Raw genomic sequence first — 16,251 nt, 5'->3', positions numbered from 1 at the left:
ATGCATGAAGGTCAAAATGCCTGAAATAATTAAGGTTACTGTAATTTTCAGGCTTTTTTTGTATTAAAAGTAAACATCAGTCCATTAGTCTTTGGAGTACTAATGGGTGGAGATAAGGTCAAGCACAATAGTGATGTGGCATGTATTTTCTCTCAAGTCTCTCTTGTTGTCTCACGTGAGAATCCTTAAGATGACAGGAAAAAATTATGACTTTCTCACTGCAGAATGTTTTAGCAGCAATGACCATAAAATGAGAAAATATAAGAAATTCTGGTCTAACAATGTATTTCACTTTCTAGATGCTCACTAGTATATTATTCCATATCCATGATAGATGTTAGTGAGGATATGACTCAAGACAAATAAACAGGCACCCATTCAATGTCCTGGCATTTACATACTAAGCTTTTAAACTTGAGCTAACATGAAGTTCAGATTTGCAAAGCTATTACTGTATTTCAGTTGACCAGAACTCTCCCTTGTCTGTTCCAGTTCAGGACATTCATCTGAGGTCGGACTTACTCTAAATGCATGGTAAGTACCTCATTATGTCTGCCTTCATGGGAATTATTATTATTATTATTTTTTAAAGCATGCTTTTAATTAGGCTTATTGTGAATATCATCCAAATTATATGTGCATTTGTTCTTGCTCTGCACGTTGTCTCCCACATCACTTTCTGCAGTTCTTTTTAGCTCACTCTCATTTCCCTCTACTGATTTGAACTGTAGCTACATTTGCCTTGGAAACATGCTCAACTGGCTTGCAATACCACATACTTCGTAAACTATAGGTTGGCTACATCTGAAATCATTTGTGACATGACAGATGCATTATTATTTTCATCTTCTCTTGGGATATAGATCCCTGACTTTGCTAGAAATGTAAATTAAATACAACTAATATTATTGCACTTACCTTTCATTTTACAGACTTGATCATTGATATGTTGGTGTAACTGTACCACAAATATTATATTTTTCCTTATGCCCATAATCCTTTCTAGCAATCCCACATGATATCTGTAATAGGACTGCCAATCAAAAGGGAGCCAGGGAAAAAGCACTATATCTAAGTACAAGGTGGCATTGGAACACTTTCAACAGAGTGAATTCTCAGACTAAACAGCACCTGCAAAGCTGCCAAAACAACTGGCAACTGGGTTCACCAGGAAGCCAGCTTCCAACCCTAAAAACACGTTATCTGCAGTCTGATAACTAGGTTCTGGAAAATATAGAAGCGCTACAAATTCTCAGTTCAAGTGGCATTAAGTTATGAAGGATCTTGTTTAAGTTTCAGTTGCAATCTCTATATGTAATTAGAACGTGTATGTAAAATTATACTTAAGTAGCCTCAAAATACTTTTCACTGAAGTCAATCCAATATATTTCATGCCCTAATCCATTGAGAGCATTTCATCACAGAACAGTTGCACATGTATTTCACCAGTATGAATACATTTAAAAACACATACATTGGTGATGCAGATGTTCTGCTTCTTAATTGTAATATATGCCTAAAATTAAGAAAGAACTAAGTGCAGACATGGATATAGATGTGCAAATGCATATCATGTGTATGTATGTGCATAATATATACATGCATACGTATAATCTTGTAACAACAATAAGATGTTAGGTTACTAAGATCACTGGAGTAGATTGGAAAATAATCAGAGATAAATGAGAAGTACTCACATAGTACTTCATAGGCCAGAAACTCTACAAGGAGTAATCTCCAGAGAGAAATCCTTCCTCGGTGGCAGTCAGCCCTTAAATGGGGTCTGAGAGGTGCAACCAGGCTCCAACCCTTGTGATCACACAGGTAAATTGCCTTCACCTGTGTTCCCAAGCTGACTCAGTGCTCACCTCAGGTGATTAATCAGAGATTCAGGCCATGATTCAACAGTTCCAGTACAATCTATATGCACAAATACAAATAATTTACTTGCATATATATCCAAATAGACAACTTACATACAGCAAGATTCCCAGGAAGGCACTGCAAGAATCCATGTCACTTCTTAACAGTGTAGTAAGTGTAGTAATGCAGAAATAACACAGCATTACTTCTTATGGCACTGATTATTGCAATGTCACTTCTTCATGTAATTCAGTATTCACTTATTCTTCTTTTTCTTAGGAGTAGGAGCTCCATTAATTTGTATATAGTATGGAGCTCTCATTCTTATCTACTTACTCTGCCAATGTTAATTCAAGGACAGAAGATGTACATTTTTACTCAGATTTTTATAATGGCCATTGAAGGTGATGTTCTACCTGCAAATTTAGGAGAGTAGAGAACATAATAAAAACACAAGTGCTTTCAATATAGAATGCACTATAGAATGCCAGTGAGCTGGCATTTAGAAATAAAAGCTGGTTATCGATTTGTATTATGTCTCCAAATGTTTTGAGTTTTCTAATTTCTTTCAGTAGGATCAGACTTTGGGGCTAATCTCTCCCATGTGAACAGTGCCAGAAGATTGTCTTTGATGCTGAGTGAAAGAGAAATTAAGTAAAAGTAGAGATGGCATTAATCATAAACAACTTTATCAGATAAAGGCTGTTATGTAAGTCTATGTACAAATTTGACACTTTTTTCCTTGCCCTTGACAGTCCTGTGGAAAGATTTAAATGTACAAGATATGACTAAAGATATTAAAAACGTATCACTGAATATTTGTTAATCTTGTTCTCTTAAAATTGTAAAACAAATGGAAATAAATTACTGTCTTTCAAAAAATTATCACCAATCTTAATCCAGTTTTTCCTGCAGCTGAATATCAGTGACCTTATTACTTACATAACAAATATACCTGCAACTTCACACTCACAGTGCATCTTCAGTCCCACTAGCCTGCTGAGAGCATCCCCAGCAAGGGAATTCAGCTGCCTGGAAGGGACAACCAGGAGATCAGGCCCAGCCAGCATGGGTTCTTGAAACACAGTTCTTACTTAGCCTACATGATCTCCTGTGATATTTTATGATCTGCCTGTGGATGAGGGAAAGGCTGTTGATGTAGTCTACCTAGATTCAGCAAACTCTTTGCCACTGTCTCCCACAGTATTCTCTAGGAGAAACTGACAGCCCATGGCTTGGACAGGTAAGCTCTTTGGATAAGGAACTGACTGGATGGCCAGGCCCAGAGAGTGATGGAAAACAGAGTTAAATTCAACTGGTGATTGGCCATGACTGGTGTTCCCCAGTGGTCAGTACTGGGGCCTGTCCTGTCCAATATCTTTATTGATGATCTGGATGAAGGCATTGAGTGCACCCTCAACAAATTTGCAGATGACACCCAGCTGGGAGGAAGTGTTAATTAGTCTGGATGTAGGAAGGTTCTTTGGAGGGAACTAGACAGGCTGAGGCCAGTGAGATGAAGTTCAACAAGACCAAGTGTTGAGTCCTGTACTTTGGTCACAAGAACTGCAGGCAACGCTACAGGCTTGGGACAGAGAGGCTGGAATACCGTGTAGAGGAAAAGGATCTGGGTGTGTTTGTTGGTCTTGGCTAAACATGAGCCAGCATTGTGCCCAGGAAGCCAAGAAGATCAATGGCATCCTGGCTTATATAAGAAATAGTGTTGCCAACAGGATCAGGGAGGAGATCATCCCTCCGTTCTCAGCCCTGGTGAGGCTGCACCTCAAGTACTGGTGTTCAGTTTTGGGCCCCTCACTACAAGAAAGACATTGAGGCCCTGGTGTTCAGAGAAGGGCAACGGAGCTGGTGAGGGGTCTAGCACATTAGTTCTATGAGGTCAGGCTGAGGGAAACACGATTGTTCAGTCTGGAGAAGCAGAGGCTCAAGAGTGATATTATTGCTCTCTGCAGTTACCTGAAGGGAGGTTGTGTCAAGGTGGGAGTTGGATCTTCTCCAGTGTAACTACTGAGAGGGAATGGCTTCAAGTTGTGCCAGGAGAGGTTCAGGTTGGATATTAGGAAAACATTCTTCTCCAAAAGAGTGGTAAGGTGCTGAAATGTACTGCCCAGGGAGGTGGTTGAGTCATTGTCCCTGGAGGTATTCAAGAAATGTGTAGAGGTGGTACTAAGACACATGGTTTAGTGGGCAACATTGGACAGTTGGACTAGATTATCTCGGAGGTCTTTTCCAACCTTAATGATTCTATGATTCTATAATTCTATTTAAATCCCCCATTTTCTGAGACTTAGATAACTTTCCAGCAGCACTAATGTATGCTGGTCTGTTTCTGAAAGAGCTGCTTCTCCTGGAGACTTCAGAGTATTGCTTCCTGGCTGGAAGCTGACCTGGGCACATGGCTTTCCCTCAATGGGAAAGGTACTCTAGACAGACATGGTATCTTCCTATGGAGCAGTGTTCCAATTTGAAAGCTTTATTTATTTATTTATTTTTCTGGTTTGTTTATTACTACACCTCTTCATTTGACATGAGTATGTCAGCACATACTTTTCATACTGTAACATCCTCAGCAGTAGCTGTGCTGCAGGGAACTGGCACACAAGCCAGTTTTGCCCTAGCTCTCATTCTTTGCAGAGGTGCTGGTGCAAAGATTAAGCTGCTATTAATTATCTCCTAACGGTTTTAAATCCCATACTGGATGGAATTTTGGACTGTCCTTGCCAGCCAAAGTTCAGCAGAATCAAATTAGACATCACAGGTTTAATACACAGTTTTTTGTAGAGGGAATGCTTCCTTTTTTTTTTTTTTTTTTTTTTTTTTTTTTTCCCCCATTAACAACAGAATATTATTGAAATCAACACCTCTTGATGCTGCATTTTGGCATAGCAAGGTAGAAGATGAAGCTGGGGTGAAGGAACAACTCCTTCTATGAGGCACCGTTGGTCAGAGTTGTCAGAGCACGAGACCCTGCGTCCTGACACAAGAACAAAGCCAAGGCTGCTCGGAGATGAAAGGCTGGCATTGTGGCAGATCTATAGATCGTAACCATGAAAATTCCTCTGCTCTTTCGTCTTCTGTCTTTTCCGTTTAACAGCTGTTGGTTTTACTGCCTATTTTTTTCCTGCCTTTTAGGGGGGGGAAAAAAAGAAAGAAAGAAAAGTAAAACAAAAAATGTTGTGAGTGTTGCTGAGAGTTCTGTTGCCTCACATGAGTGGAGGTCACCCAGCACCGTGCAGTATCCAGCCATTAGCAATTGCATGATCAGAGGTGGGGAACAAAAACCACCTTTATTGCATTTTTCTCAAAATTGCAGCCAGAGAAATAGTAACATTTTACCTTCACTCTGGGATCTGGAAAAAGTTTCAAAGCCAATAATAATAAATAACTGCTGTCACATAGCCCGAAGACAATCCTTTGTAGGAAACTGCCAAATGATGTTTTATGTGTTTGATGTTCCCCTGTTCCTTTTTAAGTCTGATCAGTATCTCCATCCTCCTGGCTTTTCCTGTTTTAGTTGCTGCTGAACCACCCTTGCAACTTTCCCTTATGCAATTCTACAGACGGCTTCAGGTACAAGAAATGAAAAATCCTTTGTGGCATTTCACTCTTTTACTTACCCCACTGCTGCATGAGTTGATTATCCCAGGAAAACGGTTAATGCTGCTAAGTGTTTTTATATACTACAGCAAACCCCAGGATTTGACTGTTGCTTTTGTAAGGTAGCCTATGTGATTTTATACTTTTTAGGGGAACAGGGCTGTTTTAATCATGGCCATGAACTGAGCTCTAACAAAACAGCACATGGTACAGTAAAATCTTAGAACCAGAGGGGTATTTTTGTGTTGATATATATATATATATATTTGTGGGTTTGGCACAGTTATTTTGCATAACCTCAAAATAATGCTTACAAAGCATAAGTAGGACAAATCTAAGCAGCTTCTAGTTTTTATCATTTTGTGGTTTTGTGGTTGTTGTTTTTCGCTATGCCCTTAGATCAGCTGAGCTTCTCTTTACAGATAGAGATCTGTGAATTATCTCTGCACCTCCCTCTGCTTGGGATGTAAAGCAGCCTAGGGCTCTTGGTAGAACTTTGTTGCCAAGGTAAGCTAGCAGATTAGGTTGATGGGGAAGGCTGATGCTCACTCATGCCTGTGCAAACAGGAACTTGCAGACTGGCTACTTAGGCTTACAAATGCCGATTTTCAATGTACCTGCAGGTATGTATGTACATGATGTCACAGGTTCTGCTTGTTCCTTCAATTTTACACAGAAAAACTTTGAGGAGCCAGTACAATTGTTTTACAAAGCAAAAAAGCTGAGCTCTTTTAGCTTTTAACTGAAATTCTCATCAGAAGCCAAGGAGAATCTCTGTGGAGACAGATGAAGAGTTTCTAGACAGGAAAAGTTTGTGCTCTTTGCAGAGATCATCTTAAGATTGCCATCAGAATACATCCACGCATCATGACTTCATATCACTGAATGCTAGTGGAAAACTGTTACAGAGATTCAAAAGAAACTGTGAAATCTTCTCACACAATGCTGGAGCTTTTATCACATGGTGTGTCTATTGCTTATAACACCTGAGTTTCTGCAAATTTCCAACCAATTCATTCTTTCTAATCACTAATAAAACCTATCCTAATGCTCTGCATTCGCGTGTAAGGAATTCCTTGAAATAGCGGAGACTTATGTAACTAGGGGCATCTTTGATATCCCTTGCCCTTCACATGCAATTCATTGTCTCTTTGTAATTTTATATGAAAGATTTGACAAAGCAACATGCTTTGGGGGCTGGTCAGATGCATAAGAGACTGTAAATGGGTCTCTGCTGCTTTCTTTTTTGACGGGGACTGTACGGTGACCCAGCTTTTATATTTCTGTTACTTTCTGGACAAGAACATCGTTCATTAAACATGAGCTGAGTTCTTCAACCATTTTAAAGAGTCAGAAATACAGTGCATATGTAAGCATATGTGCTCAGTAGAAAATGATGACATTTGTATGTAGGGAATTACTCAACCTTGCAGAAAGAACTGAATCCACCAAGACTGATTCACTCTAGGCTATGGCAGCTGAGGAGCAGGTTAGGCAAGGCTACATGCAAGATTTTTCAGCAGAACTGCACATTTGACCTTTGCAATTCAAGCATCAGTGATATCATTTCGTTTTGTCATACAGCTCTGGCTGTATAACTGTTTTTACTACTACTCTTTGTTTTTATTATTACTCTGTGGTTAACCCCAGAACTCTAGAGGAACTGTTTCTTGCTGTATTATACATGTTAATTTTGCTTATCATGCACATTTTTCCTTTTGTGTCACTCAAAAATAAAGCACAGTGAATCTGTTGCAAATAGCCACAGTAAAGAAACAGCCTGCGGCTCTGGAGTTGTTTGTTCACAGGGCAATCAAGGCAAAAGTAGATTGCAGAGCTTTTTCTTTTGCATGTTTTCAGAAGCAATTTTGAAGCCTGGACCACATCTCTCTTGGGGGTGCTTGTTTGCATGGTCGGTTGATTGGTTTTTTGGCTTCCTTCTTTGCAGCTCTTTCCATCTGTTCATCTCCTTTCCTTACCATGTTTCTCTGTATATCTGTGTAGGAATCATAATCTCCACTCATTTTCTTGATTGCTCCTTTCACACCAGGACATCTGGATAATGCTAGTTTTTGGTTACCATTCAAATGGCTGAATTGATAATGAGCTGGAACTTGAGGGAAGTTACGAAGAACTACAGACAGTCCTCTGAATTAGGTAAATATTTATTAGATCTCTGTTAAACTATTTTTGGTCTTTTACACAGCTTCTAAAATTTGCATGCCAAAACATCATCCTTTTTCTGGCAATTTACTGCTTCAAGATTTCAACCCAAGAACACCAACAATAGAAAAATTACCATATTGCTGTTCTTGAAAACAGGTCCTCACCTGCAATAAACATATATACCTAGAAACAATTTTGTGCAAAAGCACACTTCCAGCATCCCTTTCATGCCTGCAGACCTGGTAAATCATTCATCTAACCAGCCAGTAACATCAATTAAATCTCGATTTACATATATATCATAAGAATTCTTGTTTTATTTTAAGCACAAAAAAATATAGCAAATGCAATTGCAGGGATAAGAAGATAGTTGTTATTATATAAAGCATACCTATACTGAATACAATTAATTACCCTATAGTGGTTGTTACTGGAAAATGACTAACATTAGGGCTTGCTTTCTTCTGCCAGCATCAGCATATATGGATACTTGTGTGCAGCTTTATGGAACGCTGTAGAAAATGACATACTTCTTCAAACAGCCAAGAAAACTTGCTTCTGCAGTGGTGTGATGGGATATTACAGTAGTTTTAGGAAGGTAACATATTCACAAGATAAACTATATCAGACATCAGCATAAAAAGATCTTTATTGAGAAAGAAAGGGTGAAGAAAGAAAACTAAAAAATTGATGGGAAACTACAGAAGGCCCCAAAGTTAAAAGCAGTAAGAAAGCAGCTAAAGAAAACAGAAGAAAAATGAAAAGTTTTATGAGGATGAATGGAGCCATTAGTAATTCCACTGTTTAAGCAGGATTGACTTTGTCTGATCAAATGAGACTTAGATCCATTTATTAAGCAAAAGAGCAAATGTGGATCATAAGCAAAATTATACCACATACTCTGTGGATAATGATGCAATTTTCTCAAAAGTTACAAGAAAATTGTTGAAGGAAATTGAACAAATACCCTTCCAGTCAATGACTGCTGAAAGGAATTATTCTGATGTCTCTTTACATGTCTTTTTGTCCCTGTTATATGGAAAGGGAGGAAAATCACAAATGTGCATCCTTATGTTTAATAGTATTTTTCATGGACTTAGGACACAAGCCTATCACTGAAAACAATACAAGGGGAAATCATGCCACTCACTTGAAATTGTAAAAGCGAAGCTTCACTGTACATTGTTGGATATGTTTTCAATTTCACTGCTGTCAATGAGCCAATAAAGGGAGATTTGAAGATGGCAGATACATTCAGTTGTTAACAACTGTGTGACTCAAACAGTCTTGCAAATAGCAATGGGAAGCAGAAAATCAGTTTTGGATACTTCAATGTAAGAAAATTAAACAAAACAGCATAACAAACTCAAAAAAAATACAAAAAATAGAAAGAATGACTGTTTTTTTGTTTACCTGCTGCTCATGAGGGGTACCCTCTCACAGCTTTCTAAGGTTTCGTCTTCTGTTTAATATCTTACCATCCTCTGTTCTCGAGAATATTTGAGTTAATTGCACTACATTGTGCAAGAACTGGGCCATCTCACTCCAGTGGACTTTCTAGTATCTGTAAAAGCTGCTGAAGCCTTTATTATGTTTCATTCTACTACCTGGGGAAAACAAACAATACATGGAAATTCACTTTAAAAAACTGTAAGTGCCTGTTATTTTGGACAAGATCAAAGAAAGTTAATGGTAACATTCCTTGATGTACTAATATAGCATTATTTAAATTTTTCATCACTCTTTATGAAAGAGTGATTGATTACCACAAATCCTACAGGAGATGCCAGGACACAATGCGAAGTCTACAGTTTCTTCCAGGCTCACATGGCACTTTTCCTTCTTGTTCAGGTACTCTGTCCTGAAATGCAGTGCCTCCTCTTCTACAACAAGGAAGGTGAAAACAAATATTCGAGGTAAGTGAGGGAGGTATTCTCTACACATTAAAATCCAGCTTCTTCTACTTTAGCTACTTCTTCCCTGAGAGTGGTCAGGCACTGGAACATGATGTCCATGGAGGCGGTGGAGTCACTGTCCCCAGAGGTACTCAAGAAATGTTTAGATGTTGTACTGAGGGACATGGATTAGTGGGAAATACTGACGACAGGTTGACAGTTGGACTGGATGATCTTAGAGGTCTTTTCCAACCTTGGTGATTCTATGATTCTACGACTCTACAATTCTTTTCTTCTGCATGTCATCTCATGCTGGAGAGAAGAGTGTGGCCTTGCAGATTGTGGAACCAGTTTTGCTGGAGGGCCAGTCGTCTTTGGCATGCGTATAGAAGAAAGCAGACACAAACAGGTGAAGGAAAGAACTTCTGAAGCTTGTTTCAGAAAGAAAACATGCAAAGTAATTACAAGATGTAGTACAGACAGTTTAACCTATATTTTCATCTCACTAAAGAACAGATGAGATGATGCCAAGCCATGAAAGAAATGTTCTGACACACTTCCTGACAAGAGAGGTCGGAGTGTTTTGCACAGATGCATGCACCAGACAGCTCATTTCTATTTCAGCCTGCATGGTGTTGATGGCAGCTTGGCCACTGACAACACACATGAGAGATGGCGGAGGCAGATCAGTGTGAGCTTGTGGTGTTTATTAGAGGGCTTCCCGAGGCGTGCTCTTAGAAGCTGAAGTTTATTCTGAGATTTCAGATGTAGTGAATCTCTTTGAATAATAACAGCGAGAACCTGTTAAAGCTGATCTTGTTGCCAGTTTATGGAGATTGAGAGGCTGTTGGAAAGACATCGTGGGAGATTTATGGATTGCTAAAGTGGAGATTTTAGGCGTGTTTGTGGAGTCATACTCAAGAGAGATTTTGCATGGTAGTTGTTCTACAGGTTTTCATGGTCAGATTATGATCAACCTCAAAGGTATTCACTTTGGTTTCAAGAGCAATTTCTGATGATGAAAGACTTGATTTGGAGTACTTTGGTCAACTCTTTTCTAATTTTTCCCATGATATATATGTGTTAATCTTTGGGGTATGCTGCAAAGTTCTCTTATTTTCCTAGGTATGAAGCGAGTATGCAAGCTTGCAAGAGAAGGAGCTGAACGTTATGGGTGACTTAGCCGATTTTTTTGTGGTTTTTATGAGAACCTACTAACAGGAAAAAGCATAAATAAAATTATAATGAACAGGGATCTTCTACTGGGAAATGCTACACTTTCTGATTATTAAATTTAAGAGCGTTCCAAGAAGTCAGAATTGATACCAGGAAAAAAAAAAAAAAAAAAGAAGAAGCAATGAAAGAAATAATTTTCACCAATAAGCTGAAGTTATGGATGGAAGGCAAATCTGGGTTGAAATGTTTAATGTTATTTTGAGAGCTCCATCACTAACTCTTCCCTTGACAGGCTTATTCCTTTAGCAAATATTTTTTTGAAATACTTGCTTCCATGTGGTGTTACCATATGTTTCATATTGCATAGATTTCCATAAACAGAGCACATGCACACATTTTGTAGACTATTGGTCTTTTCCCTGTTCTGCACTATGTTGATGAGAATTTCTTCCCTTTTATAAGAAGAGCTGTCTTTTTGTTTGGTTTTGTTTGCTTGTTTATTCGTTTGTTTTTAACAGATTGAAGTATATATGGGGGAAGTTTGTGCTTTCTAAGATACTCCTTATGGTGACAAGACAGAGATTGAGGAAGAAAAGTACTGGCTGAAGAGGTAAGTGTGTCAACCAATGCGAATGTCCACCCTGTGAAGGTGCACAGCGTGGCTGACAGCCACACATCTCACCTGCTCCGTGCACAGCCCTTCTCACTGGGGCCACCACTCAGGGTGCACCCATATTCCATGAGATGTACTAAGCAGGGTGCAATTATCTGAAAATTACAGCTTTCAAGGTGCACAGTTAACTAACCTCACCCAGTTTCACTACTTAAAAAAATAGCCAGCCTTAAATATATCTCTGAGCAGTTATATACACATAGATAATGAATAGTCACATTTTATTTACAACACTGTTCATTTCCATTATATGAGAAAGAGCCCAGGGAAACAACACACACACTTTCTTGTCTTATAAATTAGACACAACAAGAGAAAAACTTTGTTGATGTCTGGTACAGACCTTATACATAAACACAGCTAATATACACATGGCAAGAACTTACCAGTGTTGCATTTTCTCCTTTTGATATCACATCTGTCTCTGAACATATGTTCATGTCATTGACCTGAGTTTCTGCTTAATAAAGTAATCTGTTAGTTCTACAAGCCAGCCATGTCTTACCACCTACTTTAATGAACAGAATGGTACAGTATCAAGATAACTTCTTGATGCAGCTTCTACTTCATTAGGGTAATCCAGGTAACACAGAAATGAGCAATTCACATACCTGCTTAAAAGAGCAAGTTTTAAGTTACATCATGCATATATCTAATTATTAAAAAATGTCATCATGGTACGGAGACATCTTGAAAAAAAGGAAAAGTGGCACAACTTTCCATATTCTAAAAGTATCATCCAAGCTTTTTAGCACAGTGATAAGAAAGTTAACCTTTGTATTCTTTTTGTACCTCTTGATTCTCTGATTATTATTGCAGGATTAAATCCAGTGGAACATTTTTACAGATGCTTGCTTTCTTGTGACCTGTACACATACCAGTAAAGTTCACATCTACTTAAGGGGAAATGAACAGAATTTTCCATTATAATACTGTGTCAAACCATCCTTTTAAGTCCCTACCTTTGCCTGGTGATGTATGCCATGAGACTTTCACATCAGACATATTCTTGTAGTAACTAGTAGCCATAGAAAAACTCATACAGCTAGAAAAGCTTGCCAACTATGTGAATGGTTTTTCTCTCCAGCAGGTATTACTGGAAGGGGAGGGAAAATAGCACTGACTATCAGATTGTTCCTGAAGGGTCACTTATTGAGGTGGCCAGAGGGAGGTCAAGACAGGCAGGACTGCAGCAGCACTGTGGGCTGTGAACAGCTTTAGCCATCTAATTAAATACCCATCTGGTGTTGATTCAGCTGTCTCCAAGACCTCAATTTGTTTTGTCTTGGTGAAGTCTCAAGTTTTAGGATCTGGCCTAGAGCAGTGCTCTGTTTATGTGTAATTTGTAAATGTTGGCTAATAATTGCGTTATACTTGCAGAAATCTGAGCTCTCTCTAAAGATCTTGAGCTGAATTTCCTTCTTGTCGTACACCCATAATGTAGCAAAGAAAAAAAATCCTGTTGCTTGTCATGGTTGATAAAACAAATATGTTTTTCAGTCCGTTAGCGGTACAGTGCTTTCAACAGAGGAGAGAATAGTACCAGTTGTTCCGTGGGACAGAGACATTGTGCTCCCATTTCGCTTCATAAGAAACCATGGAAGAAGGCCATGTTTGCATTCTATAGCTGGAAACAAAGAAGGGAATATTTTTGAAGACTATGCCTTCAGTGTGAAATGTGGAATGAGGGAGGTTTTGCTTACTGTGAGGAATGTCACTACTAAGTTTTTTAATCTTTTGTCAACATTCAGCTTTCATAAAGACAGGGTAGGGCAATGAGTAAATGGATTGCTTACATTCTTCTTCTATCACACTGCATTAACACTTTGCTCCACTTGCAGGGCTGTGCAGGGCTGTGATTTATGCTTTGTGGAGAGTTTTTTGTTTTTTTTTTTTATATATATATATCTTTGGCAGACTATGCTCTAAGAAAATGAGGAAGCAGCAGAAGATGTCTGTAGAAAAAACATGACACATTTTGCAACGATCGCAGCTACGCAGTAATAACAATTAAAAGCTACAATACCACAATGCTCACTACAATTAATGCCATTAAAGTAATTAGGACCAGCAGCTGTAGGGTCAAATAAAGACATCTTTATAATGAGAATATGCCAGAAGAAAATTACTGACATTTCCATCTAAATTATATTCCCCTAATTATCCTCTTAAAACTAAATAAATAAAGTTATGATAATTCAGAGACTGATTATGGATTAAATTAGCACAGCTACTTGTTCTGCAGTTGGCTAGGGTTAACGTTTCCGGCGTCGTAATAGCCTTTCTTCGCTGGGTATACATGGTGTTTCTCACTTACATTCCTTTGCAACATGCTGACAGCACTGCATGTCTGAGGAAAAGGGTCTCATCCGCGGGAGGAAAATGGCTCTTTGTGTTAAAATGCTTATAATGGACATCGCCGCTGCACTGTTTTAATAATAATGGCCAGAAAAGGAATGCAAGAGAGAGAGATTCGACGCTGTTTTCTTTTCAGTGCTGTGTTCCAAGTCTTTCCTGGAGTGAATGTGAAATGTAATTGCTCTTTTGACCTCTATCTTCTCTTCCCCAGGTCTGAGGAAGAGCTACACTGCTTGATTATTGCAGGAATGAAAGGCACTCTGACCTCGTCGACCGAATGCCTTGCTGCTTTCAATGTTGGAGGCATTATGCTGGAGGCAGGCAGCTCCTGGAGAGGGGCTGAACTCTCCGGGAGAGATGCTGGCCGGGCAGCCTGCCAGCCAGAGCTTGGGTAGTCACACCACCAGGCTGCGGTGAGCCTGGCTGGGAACCGGGAGCTGGGAGCTAGGTGCCCCCTCCTTAGCAGGACTCTGCATTGCCCACCTGAAAGGAAAATAGTGGGCAAGTAGAGGAGAAAGGAGATCAGCACAATCATTTTTTTTCTTGTGGAATAATGCAGTGGTCATTAAATTAATTATAAAAAAGAAAGAGAGAGAGAAAGAAAGAGATAAGGAGAGAAAGAAAGAGATAAGGAGAGAAAGAAAGAGAGAGAGAAAGAGAGAGAGAAAGAGAGAGAGAGAGAGAGAAAGAAAGGAAGAAAGGAAGAAAGGAAGGAAGAAAGGAAGAAAGGAAGAAAGGAAGAAAGGAAGAAAGGAAGAAAGGAAGAAAGAAGAAAGGAAGGAAGAAAGGAAGGAAGAAAGGAAGAAGAAGAAGAGAAGAAAGGAAGAAAGAAGAAAGAAAGAAAGAAAGAAAGAAAGAAAGAAAGAAAGAAAGAAAGAAAGAAAGAAAGAAAGAAAGAAAGAAAGAAAGAAAGAAAGAAAGAAAGAAAGAAAGAAAGAAAGAAAGAAAGGAACCACTGCCCCAATCCCAGTTTTCACAAGAACAAAGGGATTGCTGCTGTATAAAGATCCATTCAAAATATTCCTCCAAGGAAAATAGGTCAGATATTCAGCTCTAGTAATCGTGCTAAATTGAAAAATGTTCACCATAAAATCTTCCTCACAGTATTTTTGGAGCTGTTAAGAGGTTGGAAAGCATACTACCCGGTAAACATTCTCTCTCTTTTCATGTCTGTACATGGTTTTGTATATATTTCAGAAAACCAACCCTCAGAACTCACAGATGTAAGAAGATGTTATTTGAAACAATTTCTTCTGGCTCTGATTGGAACTTTCTTTGCCGTGAGAGAGCTGTGGTGACTGACTGAACAAGGTTTCTTCTTTGACCTGAGGATAATTGGGAGACCTGAGCGAAGACATTGAAGGGCACCAATAACGCAAAGCCTCTCCACTTTAAATTAAGCTATCCAAAATGTGATTCAAATAGCACAGTCATATCATATGGAAACTGAACCTATCCCACCTGGGTCACTAAGTTTCAATGTTATCATGAGTTGAAGGGTGTTTAGTGATTCACACAGAATAAATCAGGGCTCTTTGTCTTCTCTATTTGTCACATGTACCTATCATTAAAAAAAAAAAACAACAAAACCACTGCTAGAACATGGACAAATTTCTCATGTTTTTTCCCTAGATGTGAGGAATCGAAAAGATTGTCACTCCTTCACCCACAGAAGCAAGCACTGTTTGCTACAAGTGTCCCACATAGCAAACATCTGGCACTTGCCACGCACCCTGCCAGGACCCCACAGGTCCTGCTGGGCTATGCAGTCTATTTGAAAGACTATCCTGTGTGGCCCCTTGCCCTCCTCTTCCTTAGGTCTGCAGTGTGTTACCCCAGCTTCGTGGCCATAACTGAGCACTGTTGCTCAGAAAGAGAAATCCAGCTTCACAATCATGCTGCACTGCTTCTCAATAAACCTGGAGCAACAAAGCTGACGTGGCTCAAGGTCACACACAGAGTTGGGCAGGTATTCTCCTTGCTAGTTGGGGCAGGGTGTTTGGACCCACAAAGGAGAATCTGTCACAGATCACTCCAAATGCTAAAAACAGTTAATGATATTTTTTGTTGAAAGTAATTAGTCAACTTTGCAGTGAGGAGACCTGAGTTTGGCTATGTTTGCAACTGATTCATTCCATGCAGTTGTGTCCCTAATGGAGAAATTGTTACATTTCTGATTCCTTGCAGGAATTTGCAAGTGTGATTCCCATTTAACTTCTCTGTGATAAACAAAATTGGCTATACACTCCATATCCTTCATGAGAAGGCTTATTTACAATCCTTTTCATTTCTCCTCTGACTCTTTTTCTGCATTTTCTTTGGAATATCAACATCCTACTTGAACATGATGCTCTTTTACAAACCTGGAGAAAGGAAGCAAACAAAAACAAAAACAAAAACAAAAACAACAACAACAAAAAAAACCAGAACCATATGGTGAAATTTCATCTCTTGAATCTTATTTAAAAGTCATCAAGCTTTGCCATTCAGCTAATTTTTTCCCAT

At 39.0% G+C, this 16,251-nt stretch overlaps 1 long non-coding RNA gene across 1 annotated transcript; it reads left to right on the top strand.

Moving 5' to 3' along the window:
• The first annotated feature begins 7,525 nt into the window (after positions 1-7,525).
• LOC146542397 (uncharacterized) lies at positions 7,526-14,515 on the top strand. Its single transcript, XR_014880560.1, has 4 exons — positions 7,526-7,635; positions 9,496-9,560; positions 11,234-11,325; positions 13,958-14,515. It is a non-coding gene; the product is annotated as an uncharacterized LOC146542397 (long non-coding RNA).
• Positions 14,516-16,251: the final 1,736 nt, after the last annotated feature.

The sequence above is a fragment of the Meleagris gallopavo genome, chromosome Z (genome assembly GCF_905368555.1).
Source record: "Meleagris gallopavo chromosome Z, MGAL_WU_HG_1.1, whole genome shotgun sequence".
NCBI lineage: Eukaryota > Metazoa > Chordata > Aves > Galliformes > Phasianidae > Meleagris > Meleagris gallopavo.
The sequence above is the reverse complement of the archived record's forward strand: the minus strand, read 5'-3'. Positions and strand labels throughout refer to the sequence as shown.